The following is a 17,548-nucleotide window of genomic DNA, read 5'->3' on the forward strand; positions in this document are numbered from 1 at the left end:
CATCTTAATTCCCCTGAGCCTGAGTAAAGACACCATTAGCTGTCATTTTCTAAATCCGCTCCGACTTTGCAAATCACTTCTTTTTTTTTTTTTTTCAACGCAATAGCAGCCTGTCAGCTTGGGAATAGCCATCAATAATGTAGGTGTGTGTACGCAGGTGTGAGTAATCATACAACTCGATGTTTAATAGAAATATGCATTATTTAGCCAACTGCTTGTCTCGGCACACATAAACTGTGTCTGTCTGCTGTTTATGCCCTGACTCATGCATGTTTGATTACAACTGTTCTCACTTTTCTAGCATCTTTACAACAAAGTTAAGCTCATCCAAGCCTCTTGTTGTGATTATATACAAGATGCTAGAAGAGATAACTGCACATGTACTCGTGGACTGAGCAGCCCGTCATGACAAGAGAAACTAAATATATAAAAAATTATATAAAGCCTTACATCACCTGGTTTCTACATGCATCTCTCTGTGTATAACCTTTGGACATTTTCTCCTGCTATAGTATTTTCATCTTAATGATGACTTCAAGAAAACACCAAAGACCCACTGGCACTCGTCTTCCTTTTTTAGTTTTCTGCACCACATTTTTCCCTGACCTGTCACTGTGACTCAAGTGTATTTGAACATGTATTTTTCATCAAACTGTTGAAAAGGTCTTTCTTTTGAGACGATTGCGCTCAGAGCTCTTTGTGCTCAGCTGTGACAGGCGGTCTCATTGGCCATGGAGAGACCTCGAGACCTCAGCCCTACACCCGGCTCACACTGGCATCACGGATATATGGACTCAACTGCAGGCCTTATGCCATTATCATCTTCACCACCACCGTTGCTTGCTCCCATAAGACCTGACTGACACAGGGAAGCTGTAAGTGAATCACGTGTTTGTTTCACTACAGAATGTGAACAGTTACTGGGAACAGAGAAGAAGAAAATATGATCCAGCTTCATTATTGAGTATGCTAAAAAAAAAAATCTTTACAAACACAAATGTTTTGAGATTTGTGCATTGTGCATCTTTTATACCTCAACAAAAATCATTGTGAGGCCGTGTATAATTATGATTACTACATTTCAAAAGCACAAAGTCCCTTCAAGTATTTATGCAAAGAGCTGATGTCTTGGCTGAACAAAGATACACTGATGAGAAGCGTTCTCTTCAGACCTGACTGTAGAAATCAGCTGTGACAGTTTGGACCTGCCTGCCAAGTAGCAGTGTCCTGTCTGCCTATGTGGCGCACTCCCGTGCCCCAGCTGTCAGCTATACTCAGTCACTGTACCAGTAATGAACCACCTTTGGCTAAGCCATTCTTTATGACTATATACAGTATGTCCTCCCCTGGTCATCACCTAATCAAAGCTACATCATTTCTCTGCTGTAGTCACTGCAGGATTTTTGTATAAGGATGCTATTTGTCACAATTTTATCCCCAAATAAATCAAATTCTTACAGTGAAAATCATTAAGTTTTTTCTGTAGGAGATTGGAGATTTTGCCTAAACATGAATGCAGAAGCACTGAGTTCACATACTATACTGTCTACATATAGTACGAATGGTAGATATAATGGGATTTGCCAGCTGAGCAAAGTGTCCCCCGTTTCAGATCTGATGCTATACCTTGGGAATTCATGCCTAATGGTGCACCTCCTGGTTCTGTCACACCACATGAAAGTAAGTCAGAGTGCTGTACGATAAAAGCTCTACAGGGTCATGACTTATTGAGCTTCCTCAAATTGTTTCTCACGGTGCTGCAAGTTCTTCCTCCCTCAGGCCGGGCTCCATTATCACCTGGCTCTGTCTGCAGGTGCTTTACATTCGCATCACTGACTTCCTCCATTTAAGCTGTGCTGCAGCTTAGCTCCAGAGAAAACCACCATACTGCATCCTGCTGATGATCTGTAAACAGGCAAATCATTATATCCACCTGTAGTAATAGAAACACTGTCAAATAATAATAATAATAATAATAATAATAATAACTTCTAAAGTTACATTAAAAACTATAGTATCACTTTCTTAATGATAATTCTGCCTTTGTAAAGGAGAATAGTTTCTCTCATGTTTGACTTTTTGAATCAAAGTATCATATTTTATAAAAGACAGATTCCTTAAAGGGGAGACTTGGTGAGCGAAGATAAGCAGCTGCATTGACAGAACAGATCTATCATAAAGCAGAAGAGATACAGGGAGACAGGAAGTAAAGATAATAGATTATAGGGAGAGGGAAGTTAAAGCAAATGAGTCAGAAAAGGAGATGACTTATAAAATGTTATTTCGGTGCAAATGATGTTATCTGAGTGCAGAAAAAGAGCGTCAATCACCCAGTATCAAAATCATTCACTTCACTTCACAAGCCGTGTGTGACTTCACAGCCACTGAACAGGATGACATTCGAAAATGTCACTAATGCAACACTGCTGGTCTCATATAGAGTCAGAGAATGGGCAGAAGCTGAGGAGCCAAAGTAACATTTACAGTTATTTACAGTATGTGATCCCATATACTATATGTTAAATCTGTTGCTGTGTCAATTCACAGCTCTATGTGCCAAAATAAGAGTGAAGAATTTTAGGAAATGAATTTTGTTAACAACTGCAGCCACCCTGATAATATCTTCCCTTCAGGGTTCTTTTGTTCAATTTGAGCTGCAATTCGATTCTAGTAGCTCTCCCTCTCCTTTTCACAATGTTATCTCTACCGTGTGGTGTGTGTCTGTGTCTGTGTGTGTGAGACACCTTTCTCTCCTGTGCTAATACACTATAAGGGTTAGCATCACAGGTGCAGCTGTGACCACAGAGCGGTGTTTGTGTGTGTGTGTGTGTGTGTGTGTGTGTGTGTGAAAATGACAACCCAGCCTAGCAGAGCCACACCTTACAACACAACAGCTGTCACAAAGGATCAGCATCCAGGCCACCACACTCCAGGAGTCGCTTTCTAAAGGACCTCTGCTGTTCTGTTTTTCTCACTGCTTACTCTTACAAATGAAAGGTCAGCCGCGTCACGTGACCACTAAACTCCCGCCTGTTTGCATCAGCTCAGGTTGGCCCACAAAGCTGATTTTACAGGGTTATTCAAGGTATAATTTTCAGTAAAAAATAGGGCTATTATTACCCTTGGTTTCACACCTGTAAATAATACATCTCTGCAGTGATGCCACAAATTATATCAGTTCTCCTTGAACATCTCAAATCTAACATAACATTTGAATCACTAATCACAAACATGCAATTAAGTCTTTAAGTAGCTCTTACTCGTTGTCATAAATAAGCTGCAAACCAGAGTTCGTCTGAAACACCAGTCAGCCGATCAAACATGTCAGTTATGATTATCCTATTCCTGACTATCCTATGTGGCCTCATTCCATTTACACTGGAACTGAGCTGTAGAGCCACCCATTTAAAAAACAAAGCCTGTCTATAATATTGTGAATTATACAGCTGCTTGAGTCGCCACATAAAAGGGGCTTTGCACCTGGCTAGTGTCAGAGAGGCTTTGATCTGTTTCTTTGCTTTGTAACCATTAAACAGCTCCCTGGTCCCTTTGAGGGGAAATTGATTAGTGATCAAAAAAAGGAAAAAGGAGGAGAGGCGTCTTTGTGTCCAAACACACTCCTAGTTGTGTGGGTGGCTGTTAAAAGTGCAGGGAGTAGCTAGTGGATGTGACAGACAATGTCAACATTACGCCGGCTAAATCTGAAAATGCCCGTGTGAAAGTGGCATGCATCCAAAGAGTTTTCCGTTTTGCTTTGAAATGCCTGAACAATAGGAGCACAGCTAAATATTTTCCTCTTTATCCTATTTCAGCTAGCCGAACTTGCCGAACATGTTTTCAGTTTCTGTTGACATAAAATAAAATGAACATAGACTGGTTATTTGTTCATTCCTCATACAGTGAGGATGCTACTTTTTAACCAGGTGATTCGTAGTTCCTGTGCTGCTTTTCTGAGACGTCAATCAAATATATATAATCATATATAGTCATATATTACTCATTTGACATAGACATACACACCACTTTATTAACATCATCATAGTGGCTTCAGCTGAAACTTGTGTGTGGATTTTGATCCCAATCTCTTTCGCTGAAGTTGCACTCAGGAGAGTTTCACAGCCAGTTTAGGACAGGAGAAACAATATCTCTTAACATATGTTGAGCCACATAAACACACACATGGTCAATTTGTACGTTGCCAGCTAGCTTACAGTAGGTGCATTGCCTGTTGTGAACAGATAAACACACACTGCACAAATGCTCCAGCCAGTCAGACTGTCAAATAATGCAAGTTGAACATACGCTTCCCCTAATGTCTAAGCACACCTTTAAAAATGATAGAAATATAGAGAGATATGTATTTATTTATAGATATAATAGACTTGAAAAATGTGAACGGAGAGTTGTCCTCTTACTTGACTGCAACACAGCCCCTGGCTGTGTCTGGCCAAGCATATGTCATCTTTTTCCAAAAGCTTTGTTTTCCAGTTAAATCCAAGGCAGATGTGACAACTGTTTTTGAAAAGTTCTGGCTGAAAAGCTTGGGCGAGAACAAAAAGACAGCACAGCATGGATGAAGGGCCAAAATGCATTTTCAAATTTTTTTAGCTCTGGCATAAACCAGACATGTCTATGAATGTGCAGGAAATCTACTGTGGATGTACTCATAAAATGTGGAAATAGAGGTGTTGAGAGTGCTAACAGGCTGCCTCTCCACTGCTGCTGAGAGAGGGATGCAAGTGCATCATAGCTGTCATTAATCTCAACCCCGCAGTCGCAGCCGATCACAGCAGCTGCAGCTGGTGTGCGCCATTTTAGTCTGACTCCCTGACTCCAACTCTGATCTCCTCCCCTCCACTACTTGCAGAACTGATCACATCCCTTGACAACACCTCAGGGCTTCATCTGACTGATGGTGCCTTTCACTACACCTCTCATCACACATTCACCTGTCAATGGGACTTGCTCTTGTGTCTGACACAGAGCATCTGTCCTGTCTGTGTCCTTTTCAAACGTGTTAAAGTCATAGTCGCTAAAGTTGACAACTTCAGTAGTGAAACATCCAAGGAATTACATAGTATTCCCAGATATTTATTGTTCAGTGTTGTTAAATTAAGTTACATGAGGAGACTGATTCTCTTACGCCTGTACAGCAGGCTAATTGATGAATCTAGAGCTTATCTTAGCACCAACCCCTCTAGAGCTCTAGTGTGTAATTTAGTGGGCTTCTAGTGTACTGGTGTTACCCATAGAGATAGCCTGGCTACTACCCATTTCCAGTTTTTATGCTGCTGGTATCAATCTTCTCATCGAACTCTTGGCAAAACAGGGAATAAGCATAATTTCCAAATTCTGTACTATACCTATTTGCTTCTCCAATGTAATCATCCCTCCATACAATACACCGAAAAATGGCGCAAAATAATGGCTTTTGGCAGCTAGGCCTGCATTAGAAAAATATCACTATTCACCTTCTAAAAAACATATTGATTGAAATCTTGTGGAAGCACATTAAATTGTAAATAAAAGAGGTTATAATACGACCTCTGAGCTGTGCTACTTCTTCGGGGCAGACTGTACGCTACAGTGACTCGGTATCAGAAAGTGACAAGAGGGGCCAACTGGGCCGGAACTAGCTAGTTAGCATGCGAACTTCAATAGCACAAAAGAAGTGAATGAAATAGAAGCAAAACAAGAGTAAACATTGGCATTGCTTTCCATCGCTGGAGGCAGCTCTTGCCAAGTACAGGAATTAAGTTTGACGCTGAACATTTCTTCTAGACTAGGAAGTAAACAGCTGTTAATAGTACCTGTGAATCAGCTATGTAGCAATAGAAAACTTACAGATAACTCCTTTAAAAACAACAACCATGAGCATGGCTCCATGCTGCAGACCAACTTCTCACTTTTTAACTCTTTATTCCTCTTTTACAAAATTGTGCACTAGATTGAAATTGTATTCATGCAAGCAACAAATCAGAAAGTTCACTGCCTGCTGTTGCTGGTTTCTGGACTCAACCTTCAGTTCACACAAAGCCATGTCCCCTAGTGCAGCCATCCCTCACGTTCATTTATGAGACAGAATTAAAATCGATGTGTATGAATCCATGGGATTTTCCACTGCTGTGAATAGCAACCCACAGCCTGTCACGTGTAGTCTCCACTGAGAGCAGGGAGGAACACCACTGCTTCACCAACATAGCACATTGATAACAGCACAAAAGACTTCTCCTCTCACACTTGCAAAAGGCATATAAATCAGTACCCAACACAGTAAGCTTGCCAGGTTAGACCAGTTCAACATACTCTCCCTTAGCTGACAGCCAGTAAAGGCTGCGTAGGTCCCTGTTGCGCAATGCACATCAGAGCATCCCAAACCAGGCAGCCTCTGAAGGGGGCCTCTTCGTCATATGTCAGACAGGGGCATTATTTTGTCTGGGTATTTAAAAGATTACTGGAGAGGCAAATTGGTTTCCAAAGGTTTTCTCTAATAATAGCTCAGTCAGTGAGGTGCCATGCCATGTTGGGTTATTTTTACCCAGCAGATGTGATGCACAGGGAGCACTATGGCACAAAATGGATGGAACTGACATGAAATGGGCTGATAATATTGCCACCTCCTTTAATCTTTGCTAACCCAAGATGATACCGGCACACAACTGTGGCTGTGATGGAAGGACTAGAAAGAAATGCACTTTACTTCTCAGGCATGACATTGTATAGCATATGCATTTTTAGGATTAATACTCTCTGACAGCTAAGTGACAGCAGTCAACCCTGAAGCCCTGAAGCAATGGGCATATAGCGGCTAGTGAACTCCAAGCTCTCTCAATAAAAGCAACACACATACAATACATTAGTATGTGCACATACCATATAACACACATACACAAGCAAACAGTCTGGAGAGGTGATGGCTCTGACAAGGACTCGAGGGAGTGTATGACAAGCCGTCTCCGTTACATAGTCTATTTCTGCTGGTCAGCTGCTTATGGCTGAAAGCCCTGAAAATTACAGGTGACATTTAGAAAATTGGTCATTTCATGATGAAAATGTAATAACAGGACATGTCAGCTGCCGGATTTCTAAGGTAGACAGGGCTGAAATTCAGATTGTTCAAACGGCAGAGTATGAGAACTTCATGGTGAGTTAAATCAAATCTGTTTTTTCTCTTTGTCTGCATCATTCTTTGTCTGTTTGTCCTCTGATTTTCAATGGTCTTCAATCCTCTCCTCGCTAACTTTTTCCATCTCTGGGGTCGGCAGTGTACCTCTGCTTGCTTTCAGCCTGCATTTTGGTGACAGCAATGTCAAAACACACGAGCTGTATTCAGGGCAGAGCAGGTTTCAGTGCTACCAGGCTCCACCACCTGGCTGTGTTTAAATGAAAAATTTCTCACAGAGGCTACAGACACCCTCCCACCCTTTCCCCAAAACCACAACATTAAAGCTGCCCCCATACCCAACAAAATAAATGCATTGTTTTTGTAATCAGTGCCTGACAGACTGCTCTAGGCTGAGAGGAACATAAATTGAACTCTAATAATACCCATAAATGTGATAATGTGTTTACTGAAGAATGATGGGACTCTAGATAGCAATGTACATAGCAACAAGACCCATGGAGACAAGAACAGGGAGAGATGGAAAAGGTAGTGGAACCATAGTAAATAGGTGCAGTGATTAACTTTTCCATTAACAAGCAGCACATTTCTCCGGTGAACTGAGTTATTGTGTCTCATCGGAGAACAAAAGTGGCTCTTTCCTTTATTAGTTTTTGCAAAACTTTGGCAGTCAAGACTGGCAGCAGTCTGTCATTTTCATTCTGTGTGAACAGAAATACTCAGCTCAGGCCTCTCATCGGAAATGAGACAAGTGCACACTGCTGTTGAGTGTCTCAGTACTGGTTAGGCTCATAATCCCCACTTGATTTTGTGGCATCCAATTTCAAAGGCTTTCTTGAAATACTCCTTCATGAGTACTGCCCTCATGGACATCTGTAATGTATAACAAGAGAAAGAGGACAACTGCAGTTTTAAAATCTAAATGACATCATGAGGGTAAATATTGAAAGAGCCAGTTGCATGTTGTTCTATAAAAAGCACAAAGGTCTAACTGTAAAAACAGAGTATGCATGGCGCATCAATTGAGGGTGCAGACTCTGTCACTGATTGAATAAGGTTGAATAATAATAATAACAATATTCTGCTTACAGCTGTACTAATCTATGTTTATTTTAATCACAGATTGAATTACTGTATTTGATATGAAAGGGCTTGCTCATACTGATGAACCCTCAGATTATGTGACTCTGCAGTTTCAATTAGGTCTAGAGAGCGTTTTAGCATCTTTCAGCTTGCAACTTCACTGTTTTGGTTCAGTCTCACTCCTCCCCTCAACGCCATTTAAAAATACTGCAAAAAAGCTCAGAAAAACTCTTTGTAAACTAGATGCCCATGCAGCAACAGAGGACAGACAGACACACTTAGCAACTAGCTGGTGAAGAAAGTGAAGCACTGAGCAGCTGAAGAGCCGGATATTTTACCTCAGGGGTTATTGGAGACCAAATCAGAGCTCAAAGGAGATGGAACGTTGGACTTGCATTCATGAGGTGGCAAGAAACATCCCCTCAAATGCTGCTAATGTTGCGCTGTGTCCGCTGGATGTGTAATTAAGCAACTGTTTGCTACCATGTTTGTCATAATGACATGCAGTGATAATATGTCACAAGTTGTGTTTACTTGTTCTGCTGCCCCAGTGTGCCCAAAAAAAAAAAAAACTAAAAAAACTAAACTTCTGTAAATCAATGAGGAATTACTTCACAAATTCTACTACAGCTGTACGTGTATATCTGTCTAAAATTTTATCATCAGATCTGTAGGATTTCTCTGTCCATGTTTAGTCCACAAAGACCTAGCGTATAGATGGACATGCTCCCATTTCTTTATGAGATGCCATAAATAGCTGTGACACTGTAGTTTCCTAGAAGGAAGTAGGGGAGTGACATGCTGCATGGGTTTGACAACTGTCATATTATATTAGCCTTTGAATGCAGGCTCTGATTACGGGCAGGTTGGACAGATTTGACAGAAGACACCAGACACTTTGAGATTCATGATTGAGTAGCCAGGACACTGGAATGGAATCTGAGAGCTGGTTGATAAATATTCAGCTGTGGCCTGTGTCTCTCGGGTCAAAGCCTCACATGTGGAGACAACAAATCGCTGTTCAAAGGAGTGTTCTTTCGTTTTCAGTCCTTTATAACTGAATTAATGTCTCCAGCTCCTGACCTTTACTTCCATGCTCATGTCTAGCGATAATAGGCATCAAATCCTTCAAAGATTCTTATTATGGAAATGAGCATGTTAGTGGACTTGTGAGTGGGCTTGCAGATTTAATAAGTGACTGTAACAAGAAGCAGCTGCCACTCAAACAATAACAACACAATCACGGGTAACACATGAAATTTCAATCAGTGCTTTACCAGACTCACTTTAAATTACTACATTGGACATGATCGCGTTTCATTTAATGATGGAAGTAAGTAAAGTTGATTGCATTAAAAACAAGTGCGAAAGAAAATGTACTGTTCCTTAATATGAGAGAATGTATGTGCAATCTAGACTTGTCTGGTTGTTTCTTCAAGGGCACTCAAAAACATACAGACAGATTACAAATTAGCAATGATGAGTAAATGACGCATGATACTGGGTGATAGAGTTACACCATTATCATCTTATCATGCTCTGTGAAATGTGCAATGCAGAGCTGGCCCAGCTGACCTCAATTTTGGATCAAGATAGCATAGAGGAAAATTTGAAAGAATTTGAAAGATGGTTCATTAGTGGGTGGCAGGAGATTTTGTCACAAAGACAGTGACTAAAGTGACATCTGCATTTTAGATCTACATATGGGAAAGACATCATATGTAAAGAGACATCACATCCTTCGTCCCATGCAGAATTCAGCTGCTTAATAAGCTCTGATTACATGGTCTGAATCTGAATCTGAATTTCAGCACTTGAGCTTGCACTTGATGTCCTTTATCCATCTCCCAAATTATGCTTTTGAAGATACTTTTCTTTCTTTTCTTTTTTTTAATTTTTTATTCTTATGTTTTAAGTTGCATTATGTGCTGATTGCCGACACTTGTCTAAATTCTTTTATGCTCTCTACGCAAAGACAATTGCCAGGAGCGATAAAGGTTTAATTTATTCATTCATACATTCAAAGAGAGAACAGAGGAGCAACTTTTCCTCAGATGACTGAACATGCCAATATGATCAGACTGAGCCAACAAGAACACTCATCAACATATAGAGAGGGATATTACAGAAGGATTGCAGTGTATAAACCCCTCATTATGTAGATGAATGAACATTTAACAGTTCATTGGTGCAAAAAATATAAGCATCAGGTTATACAGATCTGTAAAAATTAAATATGTACTCTACTGTACGGTCGGATGAGTCATCATTCACTATTTTTAACAAGTGGGCTAACACATGTATCACATTGGTGTACACTGGAGAATAACACAGGCCTAAATGTTTGACCTTGATACCAATGATATTTCTTTGAACCACCAGTTATTTTAGAGAGGAAAAAAAACCTTCTTCCACATAAGGTGCAGGCACTCAAGTGGATGGTTAAAAATAAAAAAACCCTTTACAGGAGCTATCTGTAAGTTTTGCTATTGCCAACGTTACCATTAACAGGAAGGCAACCCTTTTGTTTTGCTTGTCTATCACTTCTCTTTGTCTAATGTAGCCAGTATACTAACAACCTAGACCCGACCCTGACGGCTCGTCTTATCAAGTTCCAAAACTTCAGTCACTGTAGCATCCAAGCTGCCCTGATGAAGTAGCGCTGGTCTGAGGGAATATTATAACCACTTGTATTGTAAACACAATGATGGCAAGACAGGTAAGTAAAAGAAAACAGCTGTTAATGCTAACGTTGGCTATGTAGAAATAGCAACACTTACAAATAGGTCCTTTAATAAGTATAGTATATTATAAATATATAATATATATACCAACACAAATTTATAATGATTAAAACAAACAATGTGTGATACACATTGGTGTATTTTTAAACACTTGCCCCACTGCAAGGGAGCATATGTGCATCAGATCCGGACCTTAAAGGCAGTGCAGAAGACTCCGAAACGAAAATTGAATTAAAATTTGTTTTTGAGATATCCTGCTGACTAACACACAAACAATACCAGAACCTAATCAAAACCTCCTTGATGGAGGTAAATGTAGAGATGTGGCAGATCAGAATTTCTGCTGGGAGCAAAACTAGTGAAGCATCACATTAGACGTAGCAGAACACTTTAATTTGCGTACACCTTCAGAATGAGCTCACTGTTGTAATTACTTATCATGTTTGAACAAGACACCAATCACAGACATGAAGTCACTGAGGCAGTCTTTATTTTCTTCTCACTCATTATGCAGCTGTTGCTAGTTATACCTACTGTACCTGTTTCACTAAACTGTTACTTGTACCGCATGATTTCACCAGCTCTCTCCTAATAGTTTGATGTAACCATACAAATTCAAGGCATCTGATGCTTTGTGCATGCGTGTATTATCTCGGGGATGTAGTTCAGCTGGGTTCGGCTCTGTAGCACAGGGGAGTATATACAGCACAGCTGCTTAGATCTACTGGGAAGCACCCAAAGGAGCAGAACCTAGTCCACTATAGCGAAGTCTATAATCATTTATGCTATACATGTTCCTATATCTTCTGACATGCTGTCCCTTACTGAGCCATATGGCTCAGCAACTGTACAGAATACAAGAAGACAGGCATATCAAAATAGAAAGGCAGTGACAGAAAAATAACTCACTAGTTCTAAATGGTCCTTTTCTTCATCAAGTCTGAACCCTGAGTAACTCCAGTTGAGTGCAACAAAGACAGGTTTCTTTCTACTTTTTCTAATTTGAAAGGTTACACACATAGTAAGTATAGTGCCAACTAAAAGTCTGCAATAGTAGATATGCTGCTCTGTGATTTATATTGACCTGCTCATCAGTGTATAGGTCATCTATACAAGCAAAGCATTTTGTTTTAGTTGTGTGAATATTTCTTTTAAATGCCACTGTACTTATGTTTCTGTATTTCTTTTATCTGTTTATCTCTGCAACATTTTTTATGTCTAATATGTTATTTATAAAATTGATTTTGCTTTATTCATCATTACTCATTAGGATTCTTCATCAGGGAGCCATGAATGTCTGTACAAACATTTGTGTCAGTCCATGAAGTGGATGCAAAATTGTCAACCTCCTGGTGAAGCCAGAGAAAAAAGCCCAAGTCAATGGGCTTTTTCCTCTGGGGAACATGAATGTGTGCACAAGAGTTCATGGAAATCCATCCAATAGTTGTGACATTAAATGGTTAAAAAATAACAATGGTTCAATGGATATGAATACTTGACTGAATGGCGTTGCTTAAATGTGGTTTGGGTATGTCTGATATAAACAGTGAGATACAGCAGGTATTTCTGAGCCCAGCTTTTTCCAGACTGTATATATTTTGTGATGGAGCTGAATAGATAGCCTGCCTGCACTCTGCCACCTCTCCCTTGTGGCTGCCGTACTGATGAAGTCCCACGACAGTGTTACTCTGCGAGGGAGCAGAAGGACAGACACAGACAACCAGTGTAACAGAAAATGGAGAAAAGATAATTTCACTTGTCATAGCAACACATAGTAGCACAGATGTAACTAATAATGTTAATGATGGCTGTAACCCTCCAACTACCATATCTAAATAGAATGCAGCCACCACTCATACCACTGATTACACCTGAATTCACAAAAGGAGGCTGTACAGTCAAAACAGTACTGTATGTCCTGACTCGTGTTGCCGTTTGTGTTTAGAATCACATTAACATAGGTACATACTATATCCATTCTTGTTGAATATCATATCCTCGCAAAACTTCTCTAACATTCGGGCTTCAAGGAAAACTGTCATTTCTTTCCTACAATTAAAATAAATCTTCTAACAATTTGGGAAATTTTTACAATTCCTCAGTGCAACATTTCAGTCGAATTGGACACTTCTGAATGTGCCTGCATCTGGCAATTCCTGATTGTTAATTAGATACCATGTTAAACTGTCATTCTCTGTTTGCCTGACTTATTTAATTTGCTCCATCCCAAATGCTCTGTTTCCCCTTATCTCCAGGAAACAGTTGGGCTGTAGCCATCTCTCCGCTGGCTCTCACTTAGGCTGGTGCAATCCTGTTGACTTCACACATGGAGCAATCCTTTTGTGCTGTTTCTCAGAGGCTCTGATATCACAGGTCTGTCCTGTCAGACTTGAGACAGGCATGTAATTAAAAGAGCACTGCTGAGTTGTTTTTCACTGTCTTGCTTTGAGCCATGTCACTCTTCACTGGGTCGAGAGGTATTTACGGCACTAATGTTTGGTATTTCATCTTTTTAAATGGGATTCTTATTTGATAGAAACTGATATACCTCTCTGCCTCTTTTGAATGGACTCTGAATCAAATCCATGGTGGTTACATATTGGGCAGTGGAGATTTAAATGGAGAGCATCAACAATATTAAATATTGTCCTCTAACTTCTGTTGTCTGTTACACAGTTGTGATATTTATCAGCATGAAAACGTTTAATTGTTTGGATAACAAATCGCTAATTGCCTCTGTAATGACACTCCTCTAATCACAGAGCACAGATAAAAGCTCTCACCTCACTCTGAAGTCACTTGTGATTACTGATGTGAAACGCAACTGTTCTGAAACACACAACAAGGTTCCAAGGGATATTTCACAGGTTCCTTGAAATAAAGTGAATGAAATGAGGTCGCTAAGAAAAACACTGATGCAGATGTTCATTCTATAGAACTGTGTAAACAGCCAATTTCACAATAACAATAAAAATGCCTCCTGTGTTACAGTTTGCCACAGTGTTCATTTACTTGGATTTTTTTTTTTGTTCATTGTTTCACTCACACATTTGCTTGTGCTTGTTTCTGCACAGCAGGTATAATGGATCTGAAAACTGAGGTACCAGGAGATTCTAGTTGCGCTCCTTCTGCTATTCTTTTCAGCATCTCTATATATTGCATTACAAAAAAAATCCCAAATTGGAAGTATACTGCATGTAATGCTGCCTTTGAAGCATCCATTAACACTGTTGGCTGGCCAAGTCCACTACATTAAACATCAAACGTTAAACAAGACAACTGGTCCATGTCTCAGAATGACATGTGTGCATTTTCTGATGTGTCTCCTCGAACAAGTCGCCACTCCTGGTTCAAAAATAGAATTGTTTCATGGTCTTACAATGCTATGTGGTTAAAGTTTGGTTAGGTTAAGTTAGGGTCTGATGAATGTTCCTTTACTAGTACCATTTTACCAGACCTGTGACCAAGAAAACATTGACAGGCATCTCGAAGATCTTGAGAATCTGGCTGGGATGACAGCTTTACTGAAAAGTTAAGATATCAAAACGGATATCTGCTACATTTTACCAAGAGACAAATATAGCATATATTTGATCTTAAAAAGTAGTTTCCAGAGAGAGTAATAACCCCACAGCACCATTATTTCATCATGAATATAGATAGTAAACATGCATCATGGCCAGATGAACTTTCTAGCAGGCCCCAGGGCAAAGATTTGTTGTTGGGTCCCTAATGACCCCCACTGTACGTGGCAGTTTCATTATTTCTTCAGGTACCAGTGTTCTGGAGCTGAACTGATTTGCTGATTGGTTAATAATAAAAATATTTGTTAGTTTTCTATGAAAGTAAATTCAACATTTTGGGATTTTCGACAGCTGTTAAGACAAAATGAAGCAATTTGAATTAGTTAACTTGGGCTTCATGGAATAATGACTGATTGTCTGATATTTTATACACTGGATAATACATTAATTATAATTTTTGATGTGTTAGTTTTTCTGCTATCATTTGAGTGCTAACCAAGCTAGCCATTATAGTATCTGTCTGAGTGTTGCTAATATAATACATAATTACAAGACAATGTTAAATTACTGATGGGCTAACTGTCAATGTTATGTGAACTTTATGGCGACATTAACACGGTCAGTTGTACTTCCTATGTGGTGTCACCTGTTGTTCTTTCACTAGTGATATTCGCTGTCTTCCTGGCGTGAGGGACGTTATACTGCAGGCGAAAACAACAACAGCAAAAATTTCATAAACACTTACATTATTAACAACTCTGGTTCTACATGTAGATAAAATCTATTCCACACACACGTTATGTGTCTTTATTAATGTTTAAGTATAGTCAATTAATTCATCATGCCGTTCATATAAATGTGCTGCCAAGACAAGAACAACCTCTAAGTGCCATCTCTAATGTGCAGCTGGTACCCAGTAAAACTAAACAAATCATGGTCTGAGCTGGGATTATAATGTGATTTCACAATTGTGACCTCTCTGATTATTCACTGATGAATTTTGACCACAAAATAAAAATGACCTTTCACCATGTAGTGAGAAAATTTGCATTGTAGGTTGGAATAATTATGAAAACAAACCTTGGCAGAGAGAGTGCTGCAGAGAGCAACATGAAATTGGTTCATCACATTCCAGCGGCAGTTTAAGGCGTCAACTTAATGAAATATCAAATGTGCCAGCAAGTTAAAGTGGTGGGGGATTTTAAATGGAGCCACCCCACCTGTGTTTCAGACATGATGTCATTATTTTGTGCCTGGGCTCATGGTTTTTCTCAGGTTTTTGCCATTTGGTTTTTGTGAAGCAAAGTCTGCATATTCATTACAGATCGGGAGCAGGTGCTTTCAGCTAACTGAATATCATAATGCTGTGTCAGTCACCACATCTGGGAGGACAATGGATCTGTCTGACTCTTTGAGGGTCTCATGGGCCCCAGGGAGGCTTTGAAATTGGGTATTCAATATAAGTCAGAAAATAGAGCTGAAAGAAAAAATATCCCTATAAATAAATTTTTATAAAAAAGTGTAATTGAATAGAAGCCATGAACTGAAAAAAAAAATGTTTTGACTTTACCATTGACACAAGGGAAATGTGATGTGGGAAATGAATTTCCCATCCACTGATAGCAAAAGTCTGAGATAATGCCACAGCAACAGATACAAGTAATACTTCAATTTAAAATTCCATTGTTGACTGTCAATTTTAATGGTGCAGTCATGACAGGCCACTCACACAATGACATTTTTAATGAAAAAAAATGTTTTAAATCATTATATAAAAGGTTTGACAGCACTGTTCTCTCTTGCTAAAAGTAAGTTTATTGCTACTTCTGTGACAATTTTATAACACTGCTTTGAACCTGTGGAAGATCCAACTGGGATCAAAACGTTTTTTTAATCAAATAAATGTGTGGTTTGGAGTCGGTGGACAGGCATTATTCTTTTAATTGATGCTGTTCTCAAAACACGCTGCACCTTCATGAAATGTAACTACTCTCCTTCCACAATTTGATAATGTACAAAACAAGAGTAAGAGCTAAGAGTCTACAGCCACACTAGCTGCTCTGTGAGGTTGTACTTAAACTCTGGTGGTGAAATGTGATTTAAAGATAATGTTTCTTGGAATCCCCCTGTACTTCTAACACACTGAGCTGTGGCGATTTACAAAAAGTGTATAAAGTCTAATGTTAATGTTAAGACCCCTTTCTATATATGTCACAACAAAATGCCTTCATATATTCAAAAGATGAACTTCTGTAAACAAAACTTCAAAACAAAATGTTCTGTTCTCTTGTGGCTCAAGTGGTCAGCCTTGCATGTCTAATTGGTATTGCCAGATGTTTAGAGGCATTCCAGTGTGTTACAGAATTAGTCCTCTTACATAACACATGTCAAATGGTTCCTCTGAATGAGAATATTTTTTTATTTTCGGTATATTTATATCCAGTTTGTCGAGTACCATGGGATTAAACAAGGTGTGATGAACCTGCCATCGCTGCCCCATTTTACAGTACACTTCCCACAGCGGCGCCCTCTGGGATCTGTATCTCATTCTACACCTGATGTTGGTTCCCCACCTAATCTCAGCAGTCTTTCAAAAACAGCTACGCTCAGTTTCACAAACAGATGCCACATCAGTCCTACAGATAGTTATGATCGTGAATCTTTTTCCCATAATTGTTTGCACTGTGCCGAGACGACTCACATGCATTTAGATCCATAAAGTTTAGTGAGCGCCATCATCTTCATCTCCCATGGAGTCACTGTGTCTGACTGACAAGCAGGGTATTACATACAGACAAATGAGCACTGTAATAGCTAATTGACCGCTCATTCATGTCCTGAACACAATGTTCTGTGAAGAGGGGAGGGACTATATAACAGCAATTACATTCTGCAGCGGAAGTCAATGTGTTTATCGATTCTGGGTATTTTTCTCCTCTTTTGGATAAGAAAGTCCTGTGCTGTTCCTTGGAGATAGGACTAACATTAGATGAGTTTAAATTGGCTACTCTTTTGAAAGCAGTCTACATTTCAAAGTAATCTTGCCGGAACAGTGTGGTGAGGGTGGTTAAAAG

Source organism: Seriola lalandi, unplaced genomic scaffold, assembly GCF_002814215.2.
Source record: "Seriola lalandi dorsalis isolate HSWRI2012SDOR001 ecotype SW California unplaced genomic scaffold, Sedor1 jcf7180002053538, whole genome shotgun sequence".
In the NCBI taxonomy this organism is placed as follows: Eukaryota; Metazoa; Chordata; class Actinopteri; order Carangiformes; family Carangidae; genus Seriola; species Seriola lalandi.